We start from the raw sequence: 6,064 nt of genomic DNA, 5'->3' as shown, positions 1-6,064 counted from the left end.
TTCTCTCTCTCTCTCTCTCTTCACTTCATCTTCACTCCTCTCTCTGTCTTCTCATCTTCTCCAGTCCGACGAAGGGTGATCGTAGGGTTTTGGTGCTCAATTTACCGGCGCAGCGAAGTATGGTTGTTTCCGGACAAAGAAGTTCCCAATTCAGAATTAAATTGTGTTGCTTGTAAAAGGTATGACAAAAATCTCGCTACTCGAATGACGAAGGATTATATGTGTTTGTAGATGTAATTTGAGTGGGTAATTAGTTAGAATTTCAATTAAATTGCGAATTTTTACTTAAATTAGGGTTACGGTGAAGTATAATTGATACGATTTAGGGTGTATGTTAAAATAATTGAAATATCGTTTTTTTCGGTGTGGTTATGTTGAAATTTGGTGATGTATTGAAAGTAGAGTAAGCAATTATGCGAGTTGGATTAAATGAATTATTTTAGTAGGGTTTTTTGCGAGTTGAATGTACTGAGTTCATGCAACTGTGGGTTGTTTGATTTAGCTTTGTTAGGGGTGGGTTGAGGTAGGTTCTTATCAGTGTTTCTTTGTTTGATTCTGAATTATTTGTGGCATGTTAAACATACGGTTCTTTGGTTTTCGAGAGGATTTGATATTGTGTAATTATATGGATGGTCCCTGTAATTGTAACCATTTTATTGTGTGCTTGCATGATTTAATGAATAATTGAAAATCAAAGATTGAAGTAAGTAATGGAAATATTTATTTGTTTATTTTTACATGTAATCAGAGTTAAATGCGTTATTGTTTAGGTAGTTTGGTTTTGGTATTTCATTATTGGTGAATGTGAAGTTCTTTTGTGTTAATTAGGCCATTTAAAGATGGATTTTACAAGGCTTGTTGTTTTTTTTGGTTGATTGTGGTTCCAATTGGTCGCCTTATGTGTTTTTTATTACCTTGTTTGATACAATCATCCGTTGTTGGCATGTGATGGGGATATCAATTGGTGACTGTGTTGTGTTCTTTGTTTTTGGGGGTGTATGCTTTAGATTAATGAAGCCAGTATAATTTTGTGGTTAAAATGAATTTTGGTGATTTGAAATGTGGTTTTCTTTTGGTTGTCATTTAATTATATATTTTTATCCTGGGATTCGTTTCTGGTTCTTCGGTGTTTCCTTTGATATTTATTTGGCACCAACTAGCCCTTTGTGTACTTTATCAGACTGTAGTGCTGTATGATTTTCACCCACGCATGCTCACTATGTTTAACTTTTGTCATCGGCTCTTGCATAATTCTGCATTCTTTTGTTTACCAATTTGGGTTAGATTGTGCGATTAGTAGTATTGATATTGGAAGGGGAATTTAAATTGTTTAATAATTATAAGGGTAGTCCTTGTAATTGAAATCAATATTTTGTGTGCATACATGCTTAATTTTTTTTTTTTTTTTTTTTTTTTTGTGTATAGATGATGGATTGAAGACTAAGTAAGAGAAATAGTCATTGATTTATGCATGTGCTATTTGAATGTGGATATAGTATATGCTTTTCTTGTTGCAGTGTTTAGGTAGGTGTAGTTAAGGGTCCTTAATGTTATCCATGGCAGGATTCAAAGAAATGAAGCGGAAGCATGGATCTGATTTGGTCAAGGGAAAACAAGGAAATTCTCATGCTGATGAGATCTCTAAAAAGAAAAATATTGCGAAAGGGAAGAAGAAGATGAAGGCTTCTGATCCTGATTTTGAGCGTGAGGAACTAGAAGATACGGAGGAAGAGGGTACAGAAGAAAGTGGTTCTGGTACCTCTGGTGACTCTGATTCTGAGTCAGGTGAGGATGACCACCTGAGTCAGATGAGGTGGAGGAGGTTGATTCAAAAAAAGAGTTGTGGGAGACTTTGCTGGCGAAGTTGTTGGCAGACAAAATAACAACTGGAAAGCAGAAGAGAGGTCCTTCTGTTAAAAGTAAAGGAAAGCAGAAGCAAAAGGTATGGCTATATAACTATATTATGTTCCTTCTAAGGCTATGTCATGTTCCTTATAAGTACAGCTTGCATTGGTGATATTGAGTATATCAAGGATTAAATGTTTATAATGGTATTGTATGGGCAGGTAAAGAAGAGCAAGGGGAAGTTGGTGGTCGAGAAAGGGGAGGTGATTAAAACCCAATCAAGAAAAACGCAGAAGGTATGCTCATAGTTTTGTGTCATGTAACTTGTAGGTTTTTTTTTTCTATCTTAATATAGGTGATTTGGGTGTAAATTAGCTAGTGGTTAAATTAGGCATCGTAAAAAGTAGTGACTGGATGTGGTTAATGGATGTGTTGAGCTTATTGTTTTTTCTTACCGCTGTAGGCCCCCAACCTGAATGGTGTGAAGGTTGTGTCTATTGTGGTTAGGTTGTTTGATTCTTCTAGGCAGAAGGTTGTGACGGAGATGGGTTTTGGAGGTTTGTTAAGCATTCCTCTAACGACTTTGCCACGCAAATTTTCATATTGGTTGTTGACAAGGGTATTAGGTGATGGCTCCATAGCATTTGGAGATAACTATGTGCAATCCATGAGTCCTGTTTCAATTCAATGTGTACTGGGAGTTCCAATGGGGTCCAAGGCAGTCCCTACTACTATTCCTGATGATGATCCGGTGAAGCAGGCGGAAGTGATGAGATTAAGGGGGCTGTATGCCAAGGGAGAAAGCGTTTCACTTGCCAATGCATTGGGAGCATTGATTGTTAGGGATAAGGATGGGTATGTGCTGCCTCTGTCAGATGCAGAGAAGCCTAATTTCAAGGTTGCTTTTCTTATTGTGATACTGGGTTACTTGTTGTGTGCTACGACAAACACAACAAATCTGGGAGTGAAGCTATATCCAGCTTTACTTACTTATGATGAATCGTCGGAGTATGACTGGTGCATTTTTGTGCATATGTGGATGTGTAATGCTGCAAGGAATTTCCAGAAGAAATTTGTTGAGGATGGATATGTTGCTGGATCAGGCGGATGCATTTTGTTCGTCTTGGTAAGTAATGTCTGTTGCGTAAATTGAGTTGTTATGTTAAATTGAGTTGTTAGTTTAAATTAAGTTGTTAGTCTTTAGTTGGTATTGTGTTAGTTTGGGTTGCATTTGAGTGTCTTGTCTTGGACTGATTGAAATATTCTTCATCTTTGTGTCCATTATACAGATTTATTATCTTGATCACCTTAGTCGTGTTCCTGAGTCATGGGGTATGAGACCGAGGTTGAAGGCTTGGTCGCAGGAAAAAATTAATGCAACTATAAAAGATGACAAAAAAAACACGAAAGGGGGACTATGGACGGCTCCTGGTGAGTTATTTCATTTTTGTATTGTTTCGGGTTATTATTTCAGATTCAAGTTAAGTGAAGAGTGTTAACATTCTGTGGTTTTATTTTGTAGTCGCTGGATGTTGCTTATGGAGAACCGCATCCATTGGACTGTCGGGATGTCCCTTCAGATGGCTGTTATTTGGATCAGGTTGCTCAGCAGGTACGACTTACTAATTCTCGTTATGTCTAAATTGTTTGTATAATAGGTGATAAGAATTTATATGTGAATGCAAAGTTTGAGTTTCATGTGTTTTACTTGTGTTCCTCGTTAGGTGATTGATAAGGTAACTCCAAAGCTACTGGCTGTTATAGACAGCAAGTGTGATGAGGTCCTCCGTCAGTTCTATGGGATGATGTGTATGGGTATTGATCGTGCAAAAGGCACAAGAAAAGCAAACATGCCCAAGGAAGTTGTTAGGGAAGTAACAAATCCTGTTGGTGAGGACAGTGCTAGTGGAACGGTTGTTGCTGGATCGATATCAATCATCGATTCAACAATAGTAGGGGAGGGGCTTCCTGGGAAGGAAGTCGTTGGGGCAGAAGCCAAGGGTGGTGTTGATGGGGCAGAAGTCATGGGAGGTCTTGATGGGGCAGGTGCCAAGGAGGGTGTTATTGGGGCAGAAGCCAAGGAGGGTTTGGGAGCCATGGAGGGGCCAGAGTTTCAAAGCGCTTCCGAAGCAGAATTGGAAGATGAAAAAAATGACGACATGGAGCCTGGACCACAAATAGTTGTGGGGTTGTTAGGAACTAGGGGAACAACTGTTTTGGTTGATGCTCAGTGTACTTCTGCAAGCTACTCTTCATGTGATGAGGAAGATGATTGTGATGGGATTGGGGAGAAAAGTGGTGACAAGAGGGTGGTGAAGCCTACACAGGCAGCCTTGTTTAGCAACGCGGCAAAGAGTAGGAGGCATACATCGTGCGAGGCACGTTTGATCAAGTTTGTTAAGGACTGGAAGCTTCAGAAGGATCCACTCAGGTAATTGAGTACCCCTTCATGATGTTCAAATTATAACTGATGTCCATTTTCTTAATCGCAAATGTTAATCAATCATTCTAATCATATTATCTGCTTATTTGATGTTATGTTGGTGATTCTTAGCCCTGGTACTGTGTTGATAAAGTGTGACCACCAAGAGGCGAGCCAGAGGGATTGCTATGAAGTGGTGCACTATAAGTCGCGGGTTTCAACAGATTATGTTAGAATGGCCAGCGTCCTATACAACAAGCAATGGGCCACCAGGGACTTTGTCAACAGAAGCAAGCGTATTATGCTTGATCCAAGCTATTCGGTACGTTTTAAATAGGTTGTTTTACTGTTAATCATACATAGCAGCAAGTACACTTGAATGTTGTTAATGGTTATTGCAAAAAATTTATAGAATCGATTAATGTTGAATGAAGGAAAAGAAGAGCACATTGCTGACAAGTATTGCAAACTTCTTCTTAGCTATAAGCTACTGCAGATTCGAGCGGTAAGTTATATACTTTGATAAATTCATTATGTTGTTTCAGGAACATACTTGTTTATGGCGTACTTGTCGTATTAGGTCTTCGTCCCTGTGCTGGAAGTTCCCAAGGATTCCCCAGACGAGTCCCATTGGTGGTGCTTGGCTTTGGATATGAAGGGTCAACAGTTGTGGATGATAGATTCTTTGCACCCTGATCCATTCACCAAACATGCTGAAGTGTTTGAACTTCTGGTAGATTAATATAGAGTGTGTCGAGTTATTGTGCTTGCTCTTTGACGGTACAGTATTGGCTTAATGTTTTTTCTATAACTATATGGGTTAGTGGTCTCGACGCACTGTTTGAAATTTGTGATCCTCAGTGGACAAGTGGTCAGCTAAAATCGTGGACACGATGCACTGTTGAGGTCCTTAAGCCCCGGGATAAGTAAGCAGTTCTTTAATTATTTGGTTAGTAGTGTAAAAGTTTGAGATTGTTGTGTGTGTTGATTTTGGTCCTCCATTGGTGCAGCACATACTGTGGAGTGTTTATGCTAGCATGTATTAAGTTCTTTGCCAGAAGATTCACCACTAAATTTGGAGTGGTAAGTCGCGTATGTTTATACATTGGTGTTGTTGTTGGGTTAGCTTTTGTGAAAAGTTGTTTAATGAGTGTGATCTTACATTGCAGGGGAGGATCACGCCTGCTCGAGAGAATCTGTTTCTGGACGACGTGCAGTGTGAATGCAACGAGCTCAAAGACGTCCTGGGGGATTTGACCGCTGGTTCTAGGATGTCAACGCGGAATCATTGACGATTCAGTCAACTTTGTGATGATTTATTATATTTTTTGAAGTGTTGGTAAACATTAGCTGTAATTATTTTGGGAGGTCTGATGGATAGTTAGTAGTGCACATTTCCTCTTTCTGGTGGTACAATTAGTGGGTTTGGTACCATTTTTGAGTACTTGTATGCTATTCTTTGTTATTTGCTTCCAATGGTATTTTACAAGTCCCAAAGGTACACTCGAAAGCTGTTTTGTGAAATTATGCTATGAATGGTGCACTGCATGTGAATCATCAATGTGATCACTTCAAATTGGTACAATATTGGTGGAATTTGGTAATGAATGGTAGTCAATGGACAATAAAAGTACCACTGGGAAATTGAATCTACAAAATGCTACAGAATGCACCACACTCTATAAGTAGGGCTGTAGGGGACAGAGTTGTCTTGTCATAATAAACACAAGCACTCTGGGAATGTTACAAAATTTACCATCTTAAATAATTTATATACTAACGGGAGTTAAAAGTACC

This window comes from Chenopodium quinoa, unplaced genomic scaffold, assembly GCF_001683475.1.
Source record: "Chenopodium quinoa cultivar QQ74 unplaced genomic scaffold, ASM168347v1, whole genome shotgun sequence".
Lineage (NCBI taxonomy): Eukaryota > Viridiplantae > Streptophyta > Magnoliopsida > Caryophyllales > Amaranthaceae > Chenopodium > Chenopodium quinoa.
Note: the sequence above shows the minus strand (reverse complement) of the source record.